We start from the raw sequence: 20,262 nt of genomic DNA, 5'->3' as shown, positions 1-20,262 counted from the left end.
CTCCCCCTGCAGCTTACAACCGGTGCCCTCGGCATCCCTGCATTCACTCGCATTCTGGGAAACAGCCAGGGCCTGTCAAACTCTGGGCTGGGATGACAGGCAGATGAGCTACTTTCAAAGCATTCCACATCTGATGTGCTGTCGCATTGCCAGCTAGCATGGCAATCTCCCCCAGAGAGACGGATAAGACAATTACGTCTATGGCCTTTGAATCTTGGGCCCTCCATCTATCTGTCAGAGGAACTGGAGGGGCCTCACACACAGTATGCCACACTCCAAACTGTCGTAGTAAACTCTCACACCACACAGCCCAGGTCTCATAATTGTGCCCATTTAGCTTTGGGCACTGAGCAGCTTCAGAAGCTTGTAAAAACTCCATTCCAGGGTTTTCTTTGAGCCGTGAGTCTTATTCACTTCAGAGACTTCTTATCTCGGCAGCTCATAAATCTAGAGTTCTGCTTGGCTCGACTCCCAGGCCAATTAAGCTAGCCGGACATCAAAGTCTCTTGCCGTGGCAACGAAAAGCCTCACTTTCGCTTTTCCCCGACATACCTCTCTTGCAGTCTTACTCTCCTGTAAGTGCCGTGAATCTGGGCCCATAACCTGTTGTTGGGATACTGCCAGGGAGACAAAGTCCATCATGGCCCCACGTCGATTCCAGACATCCATCGATCTCCCGTAGACACGCAGTATCAGCAATCAGCGACACGAACTCCAGAAATAGCTTGCCACATTCCAGAGCTGATGCACGCTCTTATCAGCAGATAATGCACAGCGAAAGATGCACGCAGGAGAGCATTATTTAAGTTTATTCAGCGTTGGTCAGAACAGAGAAAAAACATGACCGCCTGCTTCAGTGTTCAGGCACCGAGAGAGAGAAACGAAAGCAATAGAAAACATAAACTTCCTGTGAACAGGAAATACGCAGACTCTGTGACTCACAAAGCCTGCTCCCTTTTAAGGTGGAACGGAAATATCCTGACAGAAAGGAGCGGGTGTACCGCTAGAGATGGGGCAGGCAGGAAGCTTTTGCTTGTTCACCGATGGGGGGCTGGACAAGCACCCTTAGGATGGCTATCCACTTTAATAAGATGAGCAAAGATGAGCACAGGCACTCGCTCACCACAACGACGCTGCCGCCGCCGCGAACACACTCTAGCACACTCCGCTAAAGCACTAACACGAACTCTCAGACACCCAACGCTCAATCACCCCAAATCTCAGTCAAACAGCAGGATTTTCCGAAGGCAGGACAAAGATCAAATAAGGAAACTGATTTTTTTTTATTTAATTTCACTTAAATAACCAAAAGAAAAAACAAAACAACAGTTACAGAAAAAAGAAAAATAAAAAAATAATAATATCCATACATAACACAAAAATAGCATCAATTTCCGTTACAGTTCCTTGTCTTACTCCTTGAATCTTTATATCTTTAGATATTTAGATCTTTCCTCTACACACCTATTGACCTCCTTCCCTCCCGATTTCGGGCTTCTTGATAAAAATTCTTTCTTTTTTCTGCAGCTAAGAGTTGTTAATGGTTTGCGCATCATAAGATTTATATCAGACCTGCTGTAGTTTTTAAGTTTCTATAGTTTCCTTCAATATATACCATAAATTTACTCCAATCGCTAATAAACTTTGTATTTTTTTGGTTTCTAATTTTTTGCGTCATTTTTGCTAATTCAACATATTCAAATAATTTTGTTTGCCAATCTCTGACCGTTGGGGTATTTGGACTTTTCCAATTTTGTGCAATTAATATTCTAGCCGCTACTGTCGAATATTGGAATAGTGTTTTATCTTCTTTTTTGATTTCATCCCCAATTATTCCTAATAGGAAGGCCTCTGGTCTTTTAGGGAAAGTGTATTTAAATATTTTTTTTAACTCGTTATGAATCAGATCCCAAAATTTCTTCATTTCCTCGCAAGTCCACCACATATGGTAGAAATTGCCTTCTTTAATTTTACACTTCCAGCAGGCCTTATTTCCTGTTTTGTACATTTTTCCTGGTTTTGCTGGTGTGACCTATACATCACCTTTTCTAAATTTTCTCTAAGCGTGACGCATGCCGTGAATTTCATTCCACAACTCCATAGTTTTGACCACTTTTCATATTCTATATTGTATCCCAAGTCCATTGCCCATTTTGTCATAACCTCCTTTATTTCTTCATCTTTAGTGTCCCATTCCAATAATATATCATACATTTTGGATAATAACTTGGTTTTGCCTTCAATTATTTCTATCTGAAATTTAGATTTTTTCTCACTTATCCCTACTTTTTTGTCTTCCATCCATATTGCGTTTATTTGATGATACTGCAGCCAGCCTGTTAATTTGTCTTTCAGCTCTTCATATGTTCTCAATTTCCAGCCACTTTCTGATCTTATCAGTAGGTCTTCGTAGGTCAATCTTTCTCCTTCCATATTTGCTTTTTTGGTTGTTAAAATGTCAATTGGTGATAACCACCAGGGCGTCTTCCATTCTAAAAGTTTTTTATTTTTCTCCCAAACCTCATATAGTGGCCCTCTAATAATATGACTTGAAAACCCTTTATGTACCTTTTCTTTATTTAGCCACAAGTAGGCGTGCCAACCGAACCTATTGTTGAAACCTTCTAGGTCTAACAGATCGGTATTTTCCAAATTGATCCAATCTTTGATCCAACAAAGGCAGGAGGCCTCGAAGTATAATTTCAGATTTGGCACCGAGAATCCACCTCTTTCTTTTCGATCTATAAGTAATTTTAATCTAATTCTCGGTCTTTTCCCTTGCCATATAAATTTCGAAAGAGTTTTCTGCCAATCCTTAAACATTGTGGAACCTCTAATCACAGGGATGTTTTGGAACAAGAATAACATTCTTGGGAGTATGTTCATTTTTATTGCCGCCATCCTTCCCGACCACGAAAGTTTCACTCTGTTCCACGTATCTAGATCTTTTTTAATTTCCTTCCATGTTGTCAAGTAATTATCCTGAATTAAATTTATATTTTTTGTAGTTAGCCAAATTCCTAGATATTTTATTTTTTTGGCCACCTTGATTCCATTCTGTATCTCTAATTTTTCTCTTTCATCTTTTCCCAGATTTTTAGTCAGCATTTTTGTCTTTGATTTATTCAATTTAAAACCGGATAGTTTGCCATATTCTTCTAATATTTCCAGGGCCTTACTGATGCTTTTTTGCGGCTCTTCTAGGGATAACATCAGATCGTCTGCATAAGCTTTTAGTTTGTGTTCTTTCGTTCCTACTTTGATCCCTCAAATCTCTGGTGTTGCTCTTATTTTGTTCGCAATTACCTCTAATACCATAATGAATAAAAGCGGGGATAGAGGGCAACCTTGCCTTGTTCCTTTTTCAATTTTAAATGAATTTGTTAAATTGTTGTTTATAATCAATTTGGCAGATTGATTCGTATAGATTGCTTTTATTCCTTCCATAAATTCACCCTCTAGCCCTGCTTTCTCCATGCTTTTTAGTAGGAATGGCCATGAGACATTGTCGAATGCCTTCTCCGCATCGATAAAAATCAGCGCCGCAGGTACTTCATTCTTACACTCCAAATATTCAATGATATTTATGGTATGCCTTACATTGTCTTTGAGTAACCTATTTGGAAGGAATCCTGCTTGATCCTTATGAATTAGATTTGCTAGACATCTTTTGAGTCTACTTGCCATTACCTCTGCGAAGATTTTGTAATCGTTATTTAATAATGATATGGGCCTATAGTTTTTAATATTAAGTTTGTCCGTATCGGGTTTAGGGATCATCGTGATGTGGGCCTCTTTCCATGTCTCTGGTATCCTTCCTCCTCTCAATATATTATTCATGATGTCACATAGCACTGGTGTTAATTGATTTTCTAATACTTTATAATATTTAGCTGACAATCCACCCGGTCCCGGGGCTTTTCCTAATTTCATCTTTCTTATCGCATCCTGGACCTCTTCTACTTTTATGGGTTTATTTAATTGGGATCTTTCTTCCTCTGTTATAGTCTTCCCGCTGCAGTCTTCTAAGTATTTTTCTATTCGGATTATTTCTTCCTCTTCCTTTTTATACAATTTCTCATAAAATTTGAGGAAATTTTCCTGTATTTCTTTTGGGTCTTCTATCAATTGCTCCTCCATTTTTATCTAATTTATCACATTTTGTTTTTGCCTCCTTCGCAATTGCCAAGCTAATAATTTACCTGTTTTGTTAGCTGATTCGAAGTATTTTTGTTTCATTAACTTAATTTTCCATTCAATTTCTTGACTTGTTAGCATTGAATACTGTGTTTGTAATATTTTTGTTATTTGTACATTTTGTTCGTCTTTCGGATTTGCTATTAATTTTTTCTCGCATCCTCTTAACTGACTGAGAATTTCCTCTTTCTTTTGTTCTCTTACTTTCCTCTTATAGCTATTTTGCTGAATAAAAAAACCTCTTAGGACTGCTTTACTAGCATCCCAGACTACATCTATACTTGTTTCTTTATTAAGATTCAAATTGAAATAATCTTTTAACGTGGCTTTGGCCTTTTCAATGACTTCTTCATTCTCCAATAAATATTCATTCATTCTCCATCTGAACCCGCTCTGTGATGCACCTTTTATTTCCAACATTTTATTTCCAACATAAGGAAACTGATCAAGTTAGGGAGACTGCCAGCGAGCTCACCCACCCGCACAGGCACAGTGAAAGCACAGGAGGAATACCGCTAACAGTCACACCTCCCCCCCCAAACCTCGCAGTTTGTGGAGCTGGTCGAGAGCACCCGGTTCGCAAAGGGACTCTGTCTCCTCGGTAGCCAGATACCGCTCCGAGGTTCAATGGGATGAGGCTGCTGCACGGCCTGTGGCTGGATGAAAAGATGAACAAAGTCTCCCAAGTCTTGACGCGAGGATGAATCTCCTAGGTCTTGACGCGAGGAAAACAGCAGCGGAATGGGGAGAAGAGCTGGCGCGGCTGCATTTGAGCAGCTAAACCACACACCCTGAGTGGCCACCTGATTGGGCGCTCTTCTGGGAGGCGTGACGCGCCAGCGTCGATGGGAGGGCAGGGGCTGGAACGCCCCCTGCGTGGCGCGGGAATCGGTTCCTGCTCACAATCCCTCCCCTCTGGAAGGAGGAGAGGCTTTTTTTGTGTGTGTGTCAATATGCCTAGAAAGAAGACAAATAAGCTTTCTTTAGACTTATTTCACTTCGTTTCGTTATTTTGGGTGTGCATGCATATTCGTTGAAAGAATGCAATACACTAGTTTTTTGTGTCAATATGCATAGAAAGACCACGAATAAGCTTTGTGCTTATTTCACTTCGTTGCGTGTTTTTTGGGTGTGCATACATATTCAAAGAAAGAATGCAAAACACTTGTTTTTTATGTCAATATGCATAGAAAGAGGACGACTAAGCTTTGTTTGGGCTTATTTCACATCATTCCGTGTTTTGGGGGTGTGCCTACATATTCACACCAAAAAAAAACCACAAAAGGAAGTGAAATAAGCCCAAAGAAAGCAAAACACTTGTTTTTTGTGTCAATATGCTTACAAAGACAACAAATAAGCTTTGTTTGGGCTTCTTTCACTTCATTTCGTTATTTTGGGTGTGCATGCATATTCAATCAGTCAATGTAAAACACATGTTTTCTGTGGCAATATGCATAGAAAGAAGATGAGTAAGCTTTGTTCGGTAGATTTATTGCTTTATTGTTTGGCGCCCAGCCACGCTTCCCCTGGGAGCCTCTGTAGCTTCTGTTTACGCAGTGTGGCTTTCGAGCGGTCGTAAAGCAATTAGCAGAATTACACAGCGGCGTGTGTCGAAAGAGCAGTAAACAAGTCCCACATGTTTCTTCTGTCCTAATATCCCTTTATTTGCTCAAAAGTAGTGTGTTTACAATCAATCACAGCCATCAGATTCAAGCTGCATTTTCTCTGCGTCCTTCTCTCTCAGTGCAGCGGCTGAACTGAGTGCTTTCGATTTCCACTCAGCTCACAGCATTCCAAGCTGCTTTCGTCACGTCCTAGCGTACTTCCCTTGTATGCGCCTCCTCTCAGGCTTGAGGCACAGAAGGTTAACCCTTCACTACACCCAACACCCCCTCTTGCCTCGCGCCTGAGGAAAGAATCGACCCTTGGTCGTCCCAAACCCAGACCTTCGCAAAACTCCCCATGTCTTTGGAAGGTGAGTGGCTTCGTGAACCCATCAGCTAAGTTCTTGGCAGAGGGACAATACTTCAGCACAACTAATCCCTCCTGAACGCTCTGGCACACATTCCAGTTTCTGGCAGATTGATGTAATCCATAGATGGATTTGTGCAATCTCCACACAACATCCTGCCTCAAGTTCTCAAACCCTGGAGGAGAAATCATGTACAGCTCCTCCTGGAGATCTGAGTTAAGGTAGGCAACATCCACATCAAAGTGGTTTACCTTTCAGCCTCTCTGTGCTGCACAAGCTAAAAGTGTTCTCAGAGTCTCTGTTCATGACGTTGGCAAATACACCTCCGTGAAGTGTATTCCCTTCCTCTGAGTAAATCCTTGAGCAACTAACCTGGCTTTATACTGTGGCTCTCCAGCGTCAGTGGGTTTCAAGCGGTAAACCCACCTGCAACTCACAGCCTGCTTGCCCGGTGGCAACTCTGTGAGTGACAACACACCTAGATCTTTCATGGACTTCATCTCTTTGTCCATTGCCCTGTGCCACTTGCCTGCTTCTTCCTCAGGTAAACTCTGAATATCCTCGAAGGATTCAGGTTTACATCTTGCGGAACCTACCCAGACGCTTGAAGCGTCGTACCTATCAGGAGGCCTCCTTGTCCTCACTGATCTCCTCAGTGTGAATCTTGGTGACCCTGCTGCTTCACTGGGTCCAGCTAAATCATCCTCAACTTCAGTGTCTTCCCCCTCTGACCTGCTGCATCTCTTGGGCCTTACAGCTGGTCCAGCAGGTGAGGAAGGTTCACTCTTTAGCTCAAACTTGACACTTGCCTGAGGAGGTGTTCTAGGTTCCCCCCTCTGAGGGATCCTGAGCTGTCCCTGCCTTGGACTCTGTCCCTGTGGTGGACCTTGTTGCTCTGGACCGTGGTCCCCAGCAACAAGTTCCTCTTCCTCCTCAACATCTGAGTCATAGAACTGCTGTGAAATCACGTCTGGATTAGCGTGCAGACGTTTCCAACCGGCTTGCTCACAGAATTCAGCGCTATTGCTGATAACCAACCTAGACTGGTTTCCACTTGGGTACGCAAACCGCCAGGCCTTTGAGCCAGGCTCATACCCTACAAAGATCATTCTTTTAGATCTTGGCTCACCTTTCTTGCGTAGAGCCTTTGGAATAAGAACCCAAGCCTCACAACCAAACACACGGAGGTAGTGTACCTTGGGCTTCTTTCCATGCAGTAAGAAATACAGCGTATTTCCTACACTAGAGTTGTACACTCTATTCTGCGTATGAACTACGTAGCGCCAGGCCTCAGACCAATTTTTCTGGGGTAGCCCTGCGTCCCACAGGATCGCAGACACAGCTTCCTCCTCCGTCCTGTTCTTCCTCTCTGCAACCCCATTCTGTTGCGGAGAGTAAGGAGCGGTCAATCGGTCTTCTCCCTAAAGAAATCCTGCAAAGCAGAACCAGTGAATTCAGAACCTCTGTCACTTTGAAAACCACGAACTTTGGTGGAAAAGGTTACCTCAACTGCGGTGATCCAATCCCTGATCATTTTAGCCGCCTCCCCTTTCGTTTTCAGAGCAAAGGTCCAAGCAGACCTCGAAAAATCATCAATCAAAAGCAGAGAATACTTTGATCCTCCCAGTGACTCAACTGACATGGGTCCACACAAATCTGAATGAATTAATTCAAAGGGTTGTGTGGTCTGCCTTTCTGACTTTGGATATGAGCATGTCACAATTTTTGCCTGTTTACATGCATTGCAATCTAAAAATTTGTCACAAACATTAAATTTGCACCCTTGTGTCAGCTCTGGTGCTTTCTGAAGATATCTCCAATTCAGATGGGCGAAGCGTCGGTGCCAAATATGTGAATAACCATGGTGGGGGGCCACATTCACACATTGGCCCTTCGCATCTTCGATGTCATCCTCTCCTGTGGAAAAAGGCACATTTACAGCAAACAAATTATCTTTAGACTGTACTGTGTACACGTGTTTCCCATCTTTGGAAAATTCACATTTGTCACCTGCAAAAGAGACATGAAAACCATCAACGAGTAGATCATGCACACTTAACAAACAGTTAGTTAAACCGGGCACTGCAAAAGCTTTGACTTCATGCTTAAGAAAAGGACAGAAGAAAAAGCCTATCTCTGTTAGTCTTTTTCTGCTTCCATCAGTGATCGTCACAAATTTCTGAGTTTTTACTGTCCTGCAATTCCTTAAAAGACTGCTAGATGGCACCAGCGAGTTGGTGGCTCCACTGTCGATTATTACAGTGAGAAAGTATTGTTGTTGACATTCCTGGGTCGCTAGGGCAACAATTTTCTCACTACCCCCCTCCTTGGGGCTTCTGCAGATGTCCTCTCTGGTTGCCACGGCAACAGACTCCCCCCGGCAGGAAGACTTGCCCACAACCTTCACAGCTTCCATAGATGCAACTCTCTCAGTTGCCTTGGAGACCAGACTTGTCTCAGCATTCCCACACAAATCCGAAGCTCTTATCTGTCTTTGCTGCAGGTGGCCGGCCTTGGAGCCTCTAGCTCTTTTCAGCTTCCCAGGCTCCGTCTCACGACGTAAACAACTCTTGGCAGCTTTTGGAGAAAGAGGCGTCTCTGAGCTTTCACTGCTCACTGCCCCCCCACTGCTCACGGGGCCTCCAGGACGTTTTCCTGCACCCCCTCTGATGGGTAAAGGGCTCCCAACTCTTGGCCTCTCTCCTGGCTCCTCACACAGACACGTTGCAGCATCCATATAGCTCCCAGGCTCAGCAAAAGCACCAGCAGCATTGCCAGCAACAGCAACAGTCCCTTCGCCCCCCCGTGGGGGCTCCCAGCTCCTCCCAGCTGTGTATCGGCTCTCAAGAATGTGGCCGGCGCCATCTTGCCTCTCCCTTTCGGATGCAGCCACTTCTCGGCCCTTGCTTCCCACCCCAGCTCCACAAGCTTCTCGGAGTGCTAGCCAAGCGGCCTCTGGCCTTTTTGCACCCAGGACAACTGGCACCAGCTGAGCATCCACATTTTCTGCCAAAAAAGCAAGCACACGCTTCTCAACTTCACTTTGCTCTGCAGCCCTCTTAGCCTCTGCTTTCCCAGCTGCATTCTGTGGGGACTGTACTACGTCCCAAAGCTGCTCCCCCAACAGCAAAAGCTCCACTTGAAAGCTCCACTGCAGCCAATTTTGGCTAGTCAGTTTCTGACATGGCAGTTTAAACTCAAAGCCATGTGCATGGGCCATTGCCTCCCTTCTGTTGGCCTTTTGCAAGAGCAGCCGATAATACTCACTCTGCAGCCAAACCGGGCACTCCGGACGACGTGGCTCTCAGCTCCCTCTCCGTCAGCCTCCTCCGATCTGCCCTCTGCTCTCTTTGAAGCCTTAGCAGTCAATCAAGCCGACGTTCAGCCTTTTAAAGTCTTCCAAGCCCTTTCTCACACGCTTCACGTTGACCCATAACCTTGTTCGGTAGATTTATTGCTTTATTGTTCGGCGCCCAGCCATGCTTCCCCTGGGAGCCTCTGTAGCTTCTGTTTACGCAGTGTGGCTTTCGAGCGGTCGTAAAGCAATTAGCAGAATTACACAGCGGCGTGTGTCGAAAGAGCAGTAAACAAGTCCCACACGTTTCTTCTGTCCTAACATCCCTTTATTTGCTCAAAAGTAGTGTGTTTACAATCAATCAGTAGTGTGTTTACAATCAATCAGAAATAAAAAACAAATTGACAGGTTGGATCCAATTTCACCAAATCAACTCTATATGGACTGAAGATAAAAAGAATGGTATGAGTGAGAAAAAATCTAGATTCCAGATTGAAATACTAGAGAGTAAAACAAAACTCCTATCGAAAATGTATAGCCTGTTGCTTGAATGGGACACCAAGGATGAGGAAGTAAAGGAGGTAATGGTGAGATGGGCAATGGACCTTGGATATAACATAGAGTTTGATAAATGGAAGGCATTATGGAATAAAGGAATGAGATTCTCGGCATGTATAACACTCAGGGAAAATATGTATAAAATGATGTACAGGTGGTATATCACGTCTGTAAAATTGGAAAAAATATACAAAACTGGTGATAAATTATGCTGGAAATGTAAGATCAAGGAGGGTGACTTTTATCACATGTGGTGGTCGTGTGAGGTAATCAGAAAATTCTGGGAATCTATTTATAATGAGCTAAAAAAAATCCTTAAATACACCTTCATAAAAAAACCTGAGGCATTTCTGCTGGGGATAATTGGAGAGGAAATCAAAAAGGAAGATCAAACACTTTTTCAGTATGCAACAGTGGCTGCCAGAACTTTAATAGCGCAGAATTGGAAGACATCAAAAACCCCAACCATAAATGAGTGGCAATCTAAACTATTGGATTATTTAGAATTGGCAAAAATGACACAGAAAATAAGAAACCAAAAAGGCATAAAGTTTAATAACGAATGGAATAAATTTATGGTATACATGGAAACAGAAGTAAAAAATTTAAAAACCACAGTAGGTGTGACATAACGCCTGTGACGCAAAGAGTTTTTTGAGGAAAAGAAACTGCAGATAGAGAAATTCTTAACACATTCCGAAACCGAGATGAAGGGAAGTCAATTTAGTGTTGTGTAAGTTAATGTAAGGTAATTTGTTGATGCCTTATGACAGGTGATGTACTTTTTCTCTCTTTTTTTTCCTTTTCTCTCTTTATTATTATTATTTTTAAGTTTGTCTTATGTATTTTTTCTCTGTGTATTTATGTTTTATATGTTGTCTTTGTTTTATAATGAATTAAATCCAATTTAAAAAAAAGTACAATCAATCACAGCCATCAGATTCAAGCTGCATTTTCTCTGCGTCCTTCTCTCTCAGTGCAGCGGCTGAACTGAGTGCTTTCGATTTCCACTCAGCTCACAGCATTCCAAGTTGCTTTCGTCACATCCTGGCGTACTTCCCTTGTACGCGCCTCATCTCAGGCTTGAGGCACAGAAGGTTAACCCTTCACTACACCCAACAAGCTTTGTTTGGGCTTAATTCACTTCATTTCGTGTTTTTGGGGTGTGCATGCATATTCACTCAAAAAAAAGCAAAACGAAGTGAAATAAGCCCAAACAAAGCTTATCTGTCGTCTTTCTATGCATATTGACACAAAAAACAAGTGTTTATCTTTCTTTGGGCTTATTTTACTTCCTTTTGCTTATTTTGTGTGAATATGTATGCACAACCAAAAAACATGCAAAGCAGTGAAATAAGCCTGAAATAAGCTTATTCGTCTTCTTAGTATGCATATTGACACAAAAAAAGTGTTTTGCTTTCTTTGAGTGAATATGCATGCACACCCAAAAAACCCGAAATGAAGTGAAATAAGCCCAAACAAAGCTTATTTGTAGTCTTTCTATTCATTTTCACCTGTAAAACTCATGCCTTTCTTGTGATTTAATGGTCAGTTTGCATTGGCCCATTGTATAAACCCTGAGGATCTTGAGGACCCATGGTTTGGAAACAGGTTTTTTGCCCATGGTGTTGCTAGGAAGCAGTGGATCCCTTATTTTTTGGGGGGGGGCAGGCTGTGCCCATGGACATGATGTGTGATTTGATCATGAGTTTTGGGTGGCCCAATGCCAGAACCCTGAGGATCCATGAGGATTCATGCTTCAGAACCAGGTTTTTGGCCCACAGTGTTGCCAAGAGCTGTGGACCCATGGTTTTTGTGGTGCAGGCTGTGTCTATGGACATGACGTGTGATTTGAGGGTGAGTTTGGGGTGCACCAATGTAAAACCCCTGAGGTCCAGTTATGGACCACTGGTATGAAATTTACGGCATGTAATGCCTTAAAAGAGAACTTAATGAAAATGATCTATAGGTGGTACATAACACCAGTCAAGCTTGCAAAAATCTATCATTTGCCTGACAATAAATGCTGGAAATGTAAAGAGACTGAAGGTACTTTCTTTCAGCTTTGGTGGACATGCCCGAAGATTAAGGCATTCTGGGAAATGATCTATAATGAAATGAAAAAGGTATTTAAATATACCTTCTTGAAGAAACCAGAGGCCTTTCTCTTGGGCATGGTCGGCCAATTGGTGCCAAAGAAGGATAGAACTTTTTTCATGTATGCTACGACAGCAGCAAGAATACTCATTGCAAAGTACTGGAAGACACAAGATCTACCTACCAGGGAAGAATGGCAGATGAAGCTGATGGACTGCATGGAGTTGGCGGAAATGACTGGCAGAATCCGAGACCAGGGAGAAGAGTCGGTGGAAGAAGATTGGAAAAAATTTAAAGTATATTTACAGAAATACTGTAAAATTAATGAATGTTAGAAGGATGCTGGAAAGAAGTTATATGGCTTTAGCAGAAATGTTATAAAGAATTAAGTAAGTATAGATTGATAATGGGTAAAGGAGCAAAATGCAAAGTTAAATCGTGTTAAGACCAATTATGGAACTAAATTTGAGAAAGAGGGAAAGGACTTGCTGAAATAACTAATTGAACTAGAATACAAAAAAGGGAGGTGTGGGGAAGTCAAGGAAATAAGTAAATGAAAGATAAGGACATGAATATACTGGTTTTTTATTTTTTATTTTTTAAATGTTTTGCTTATTAAATGTTTTTGTTTTTTCTTTTTAATGTTTTGATGTACTGTGGGTGTTTTTTCTTAATGTATTTTTTCTTTTTATTTACTTTTGTAACTGTGTAATCTTTTATTGTGTGTTTTTCTTTGTTTTCTCTGTATTTGTTAAACTCTAATAAATATCTTTTTTTAAAAAAGTAAAACCCCTGAGGACACGTGTTTTTCTTGTGGCAGGTTGAATCCATGGACATAATGTTTGATTTGATCGTGAGTTTGTGGTGGCCCAATGTAAAAACCCTGGGGATCCATGAGGATCCATATTTTGAAAACATGTTTTTGGGCCATGGTGTTGCCAGGAAGCCATTGATCCATGATTTTTCTGTGTGTAGGATGTGCCCATGGACATGACGTGTGATTTGACGGTGAGTTAGGGGTGGTCCAATGTAAAAACCCTCGGGATCCATGGTTTGGAAGCATATTGTTAGCTGACGGTGTTGCCAGGAGCTGTGGACTTGTGTATTTTTTGGTACACGTTGTGCCCATGGACATGATATGTGATTTGATGGTGAGTTTGGGGTGCGCCAATGTAAAAACCCTGAGGACCCATGAGGATCCATTGTTCTAAACCATGTTTTTTGGGTTTTTAAAAAATAACATCTTTATTGGTTTAAAATATAGTCATATAATACAGGCAAGTACAACAGAATCAAGCACAAAGAAGAAGAAGAAGAAAATAAAAAAGGAAAGAAAAACAAAAAAATAATTTAACAAAAACAAGAAAATATCAATTAAAAAAGCCAATTATTTATACAACATCATTTCTTTTCCAATAAAGTATTTTATGAAAAACTTCCAATCGTTCTCATTATACTTTTTCTATTGTCTTGATTTTATCGCACAGTTTATTTTATACCTCCCCCCCCATATATTCCTCTATGATATTTATTTATTGTACACATGTATCATTCAATTCCCCTTCATGGATCACTGCCTTGCCGTGGCGAAGGGGCTTGAATAACTCAGAGAAGCTATAAGCTATGCCGTGCAGGGCCACCCAAGATGGACAAGTCATAGTGGAGAGTTTTGACCAAACGTGATCCACCTGGAGCAGGAACCGGCAAGCCACTCCAGTATCCCTGCCAAGAAAACTCCATAGACAAAGACAACAGGCATATAAAAGTTATGATGCTGGAAGATGAGCCCCTCAGGTCGGAAGGCGTCCAACATGTTACTGAGGAAGAGCGGAGGGCAAGTACAAGTAGATTCAGAGCTGATGAAGCGGCTGGGCCAAATCCGAAAGGATGCTTAGTTGCGGATATGCCTGGAAGCGAAAGAAAAGTCCAATGCTGTAAAGAAAAAAAGAGCATAGGAGCCTGGAATGTAAGAACCATGAACCTTGGTAAGTTGGATGTGGTCAAAAATGAGATGGCAAGAATAAATATTGACATCCTGGGCATCAGTGAACTAAAATGGACGGGAATGGGCGAATTCAGTTCGGATGACCATCACATCTACCACTGTGGGCAAGAATCCCGTAAAAGAAATGGAGTGACCCTCATAGTCAACAAAAGAGTGGCAAAAGCTGTACTGGGATGCAATCTCAAAAATGATAGAATGATCTCGATACGAATCCAAGGCAGACCTTTTAACATCACAGTAATCCAAGTTTATGCACCAACCACTGGTGCTGAAGAAACTGAAATTGACCAATTCTATGAAGACTTACAACACCTTATAGAAATGACACCAAAGAAGGATGTTCTTCTCATTATAGGGTATTGGAATGCTAAAGTAGGGAGTCAAGAGATAAAAGGAACAACTGGCAAGTTTGGCCTTGGAGTTCAAAACGAAGCAGGGCAAAGGCTAATAGAGTTCTGCCAAGAGAACAAGCTGGTCATCACAAACACTCTTTTCCAACAACACAAGAGACGACTCTACACATGGACATCACCAGATGGGCAGCATCGAAATCAGATTGATTATATTCTCTGCAGCCAAAGATGGAGAAGCTCTATACAGTAAGCAAAAACAAGACCTGGAGCTGATTGTGGCTCAGATCATCAGCTTCTTATAGCAAAATTGAAGCTTAAACTGAAGAAAGTAGGAAAAACCACTGGGCCAGTAAGATACAATCTAAGCCCTTATGAATACACAGTGGAAGTGAGGAACAGGTTTAAGGATTTAGATTTGGTGGACAGAGTGCCTGAAGAACTCTGTCTTCAGGATGGAGGCTCGTAACATTATACAGGAGGCAGCAACTAAAACCATCCCAACGAAAAGGAAATGCAAGAAAGCAAAGTGGCTGTCCAATGAGGCCTTACAAATAGCGGGGGAGAGAAGGCAAGCAAAGTGTGAGGGAGATAGTGAAAGATACAGGAAATTGAATGCAGATTTCCAAAGAATAGCAAGGAGAGACAAGAAGGCCTTTTTAAACGAGCAATGCAAAGAAATAGAGGAAAACAATAGAATGGGAAAAACCAGAGATCTGTTCAAGAAAACTGGAGATATGAAAGGAACATTTCGTATAAAGATTACCATAATAAAAGACAAAAGTGGAAAGGACCTAACAGAAGCAGAAGACATCAAGAAGAGGTGGCTGGAATACACAGAGGAACTATACCAGAAAGAAATGGATGTCTCGTATACCCCAGGTAGTGTGGTTGCCGACCTTGAGCCAGACATCCTGGAGAGTGAAGTCAAATGGGCCTTAGAAAGCACTGCTAATAACAAGGCTAGTGGAAGTGATGATATTCCAGCTGAACTATTGACAATTTTAAACAATGATGCTGTGAAGGTGCTACACTCAATATGCCAGCAAGTTTGGAAAACTCAGCAGTGGCCAGAGGATTGGAGAAGATCAGTCTACATCCCAATCCCAAAGAAGGGAAGTGCCAAAGAATGCTCCAACTACCGCACAATTGCACTCATTTCACACGCTAGCAAGGTTATGCTTAAAATTCTTCAAGGCAGGCTTAAGCAGTATGTGGACCGAGAACTCCCAGAAGTGCAAGCTGGATTTCGAAGGGGCAGAGGAACCAGAGACCAAATTGCAAACATGCGCTGGATTATGGAGAAAGCTAGAGAGTTCCAGAAAAACATCTACTTCTGCTTCATTGACTATGCAAAAGCCTTTGACTGTGTCGACCACAGCAAACTATGGCAAGTTCTTAAAGAAATGGGAGTGCCTGATCACCTCATCTGTCTCCTGAGAAATCTCTATGTGGGACAAGAAGCTACAGTTAGAACTGGATATGGAACAACTGATTGGTTCAAAATTGGGAAAGGAGTACGGCAAGGCTGTATATTGTCTCCCTGCTTATTTAACTTATATGCAGAATTCATCATGCGAAAGGCTGGGCTGGATGAATCCCTAGCCGGAATTAAGATCGCCGGAAAAAATATCAACAACCTCAGATATGCAGATGACACAAGCTTGATGGCAGAAAGTGAGGAGGAATTAAAGAACCTTTTAATGAGGGTGAAAGAGTAGAGGGCAAAATATGGTCTGAAGCTCAACATCAAAAAAAACGAAGATCACGGCCACTGGTCCCATCACCTCCTGGCAAATAGAAGGGGAAGAAATGGAGGCAGTGAGAGATTTTGCTTTCTTGGGCTCCGTGATCACGGCAGATGGTGACAGCAGTCACGAAATTAAAAGACGCCTGCTCCTTGGAGAAAGGCGATGGCAAACCTAGACAGTATCTTAAAAAGCAGAGACATCACCTTGCCAACAAAGGTCCGTATAGTTAAAGCCATGGTTTTCCCAGTAGTGATGTATGGAAGTGAGAGCTGGACCATAAAGAAGGCTGATCGCCAAAGAATTGATGCTTTTGAATTATGGTGCTGGAGGAGACTCTTGAGAGTCCCGTGGACTGCAAGAAGATCAAACCTCTCCATTCTTAAGGAAATCAGCCCTGAGTGCTCACTGGAAGGACAGATTGTGAAGCTGAGGCTTCAATACTTTGGCCACCTCATGAGAAGAGAAGACTCCCTGGAAAAGACCCTGATGCTGGGAAAGATGGAGGGCACAAGGAGAAGGGGACGGCAGAGGACGAGATGGTTGGACAGCGTTCTCGAAGCTACAAACATGAGTCTGACCAAACTGCGGGAGGCAGTGGAAGACAGGAGTGCCTGGCGTGCTCTGGTCCATGGGGTCACGAAGAGTCGGTCACGACTAAACGACTAAACAACAACAAAATCATTCAATTCTGCTAGGATGATATAATTTTTACAATATATTCTTATATATTCCTTAAATAATTTCCATTCTCTGTATACTTTTTGATTCATGGCTCCCCTGACTTTTCCAGTCAGCTTTGCTAATTGGAAATAGTCTATCATGAGTGTTTGCCAGTCTATTATTGTTGGTGTTGTTTCGCATTTCCAACTTCTGGCTACAAGTATTCTTGCAGCCGTGGCTGCTTACATAAACAGTGGTCTTGTGTTTTGCTTAATTTCTATTGGCAATATTCCTAGATGGAAAATCTCCAGCCTTTTTTTGATGGTAAATTTAAATAATTTGTTAAATTCGTCAAATATGTTATTCCAAAACTCGCTTATAACCATGCAGGTCCACCACATATGGTAGTAGGACCCTATTTCCTTTTTGCATCGCCAACATATTGGTGAACTTCCCTTGTACATTTTAGCCAGTTTTGCCGGGGTATGATGCCATCTGTAGAGCATCTTCATGGTATTATCCCTCAAGTTATAGCATGATGTAAATTTGATATCTTGGCGCCACAGTCTTTCCCGCTGCTCCATATAGATGTTATATACAAAGTCTTGCGCCCACCTTATCATGGATGTTTTAACCTGCTCCTCTTTCACTTCCCACTCTAAAAGATATTCATACATGCTTGATATATACTTTCCCTTATTATATATTAAATCTCTTTCAAAGATGGAAGTTTCTTTGGCAAGACCTTCTTTCCTGTCTGTACACAATTTTTGAATTAGTTGGAAATATTGTATCCAGTCAGAGAAGTGGTGTCTAATTTCATCATATATTTTTTAAAGTTAGTTTATCTTTGTCTGGTTCTAATAATATCCGATAGATGGGTCACTCTCCCTTCATGTTTTTCCTTTTAACTGCTGTTGCTTTCGGTGGGGATGTCCACAGAGGTATGTTTGCGTGGCAAGTTTCCTCCCCCAATGAAATGAAGACTCAGACACATTGTGTTAAGGTTAATGGGCGTAAAAGGCCACAACTTTATTGATTACGGAATTGAAGGTATTGGCCTTAGGCATTGGCTCCTATCGACTACCCGGCATGGTGACCGGGAAGGGTTGAACACAAACCGCGGGAGTCCTGTTGAAGTACGCCAACTAGGATCCCACGGGTGTCACCGCTCGGGGGCGTGCCGGCGGCCCTACCTCTCCAGGCTTCGGACAAGGCCACGCCCCCCCTGGGAGTCCTCTACCGGACTACCCCTTCTCCTTGGGGGAAGGTGATGGCGCTCCCTTCCCCCCTCCTTCTTCCTCAAATTGCCCCATGCCAATGCCTAGCCGCCAATACCGCGAAAGTTGTGACGGTTGCTACGAGGTAGGCGAAAAAACCAAAAGGCAGGAAGTGCGCCAACTTGGAAAAAGTCCTACCAGGCCCCTTGCGGCGACCGACCAGAGTCCATAGCAAAGTCAATTCTAGCTAAACCTAAGGGTGGGTGGGATGGGAAAACCGCTCAGCTGCTGGGCGAGGGGGAAAAGAGGGCGGTCCCTGGGCGTGCCTGGCCTTAAGTAGCCCAGGCTGCGCCACCCCTCACCTGCCGATTGGCGGGCTGGGTTGCAGGCACGCCCAGGGATTCCCCAGCTCTCGCGGGGGCAAGGGAAGCCCCCGCGAATGTGGGAGGGCCCTGCCCGCAACACCCTCTCCTCTGCAGGCTCGGAAAGGGCTTTGCGTGGCAAGTTTCCTCCCCCAATGAAATGAAGACTCAGACACATTGTGTTAAGGTTAATGGGCGTAAAAGGCCACAACTTTATTGATTACGGAATTGAAGGTATTGGCCTTAGGCATTGGCTCCTATCGACTACCCGGCATGGTGACCGGGAAGGGTTGAACACAAACCGTGGGAGTCCTGTTGAAGTACGCCAACTAGGATCCCACGGGTGTCACCGCTCGGGGGCGTGCCGGCGGCCCTACCTCTCCAGGCTTCGGACAAGGCCACGCCCCCCCTGGGAGTCCTCTACCGGACTACCCCTTCTCCTTGGGGGAAGGTGATGGCGCTCCCTTCCCCCCTCCTTCTTCCTCAAATTGCCCCATGCCAATGCCTAGCCGCCACACGAGCAAAGCTCGCCGCCAATACCTTCAGGCCCGTAACCAGCCCCTAATCCCTGCTATGATGTCCCCCAACCAAATGTCATTTCCTGCATCTGAAAGATGCACGCCATCCCATCTGTAGAGGGCCTCATTGCTGTACTGGATGCCTGGGTGGCCGATGACACACCCGCCCAGATCCGCCACTCTACGCGCAACAGCCCGCTCCAAAACCTTTCTTGCTTTATTGATTCCTGCCGGGCTCACACAATCTCTCCATGTCCTCCTCTCAAGCAGCGAGGACCACAAAATGGTAATGTTTGGGTAAACCGCCCTCAAATCAGACAAATCATCAAAAATGCTCCATCTCAAATCGATAGCTTTGCGGTACGCCAAATCATTTCCCCCCAACTGAATTATTAATGCGTCGGGCGGCCCCTCAGCGGCAGCTCTCGTCATAACGGCTGGTTTAAATTCGTTCCAGCGCATTCCCCTACGCGCAATCCACGCCAGTTCAACATTCGACGGCAGGTTCAAATTATGCCCAATTCCGGAACTCATAGCACGGTTTTTGGCCCAGTACACTATGCTGTGGCCCACCAACCAGATGCGCACCTTCTTGGATTCTGAAAGGGAAGCATACGGAAAAGCCAAGGTCAGGATTATCACTGCGAGTCATAGGTTCTTTCTGACATAAGCTCTGTACGCATTGGATTTCCACCTCCCAAGATCCTTGATCCTTTCAGTGGAGAGTCCTAGATGCATTGCGGTGGTAGCAGCCCCGATGCGGAAGGAGTGGGCTGCAAATTCCGCCGCGGGAAGACCGCAAGCTGTTAGTGCGGTGCGAAGCACGCGCGTGAACTGGTGTCTAGCCAAGAGTGACCCATCCGCATGTATCAGAAATGGGCCGGGGCCACTGGGTCTCAAATAGAGGAAACGCCGTGTATCTCTTACGGGACAGGGCCCACTACCCTGCACGGCCGCTAATCGTAGGAGCGCACCCTTACCATGTTGGTCTGTCTTAGAGCTCCGCACCTGGACGATTAGCTCGGACTCGGACAGGGACAAATCACTTAATAGTATACCTCTCTGGAGGTGAACCGCCCCGCGTTCGCAGACCACCTCCCCAATGCGGAGAGCGCCAAAGAATGCAATGGAATAGGCGGCCGAAAACAGGCGCGCTTCGTATTTTGACCAGCAAATTGCCCGTAACTTCTTATGAATCTGGGTCAAAATGTCTATTGTTATGGGCCTCCTCTTATCCACACTGGGGGGGTGCTGCCGACGCCAACCCTCAAGAGTCT

The 20,262-nt window shown here is 43.7% G+C and overlaps 1 pseudogene; it reads left to right on the top strand.

Annotated features, from left to right (window-relative positions):
- The first annotated feature begins 13,689 nt into the window (after positions 1-13,689).
- Positions 13,690-19,889, top strand: LOC128405992 (craniofacial development protein 2-like; annotated as a pseudogene).
- The last annotated feature ends 373 nt before the right edge of the window (positions 19,890-20,262 follow it).

The sequence above is a fragment of the Podarcis raffonei genome, chromosome W (genome assembly GCF_027172205.1).
Source record: "Podarcis raffonei isolate rPodRaf1 chromosome W, rPodRaf1.pri, whole genome shotgun sequence".
In the NCBI taxonomy this organism is placed as follows: Eukaryota; Metazoa; Chordata; class Lepidosauria; order Squamata; family Lacertidae; genus Podarcis; species Podarcis raffonei.
This window is presented reverse-complemented; position numbering and strand designations above follow the sequence as displayed.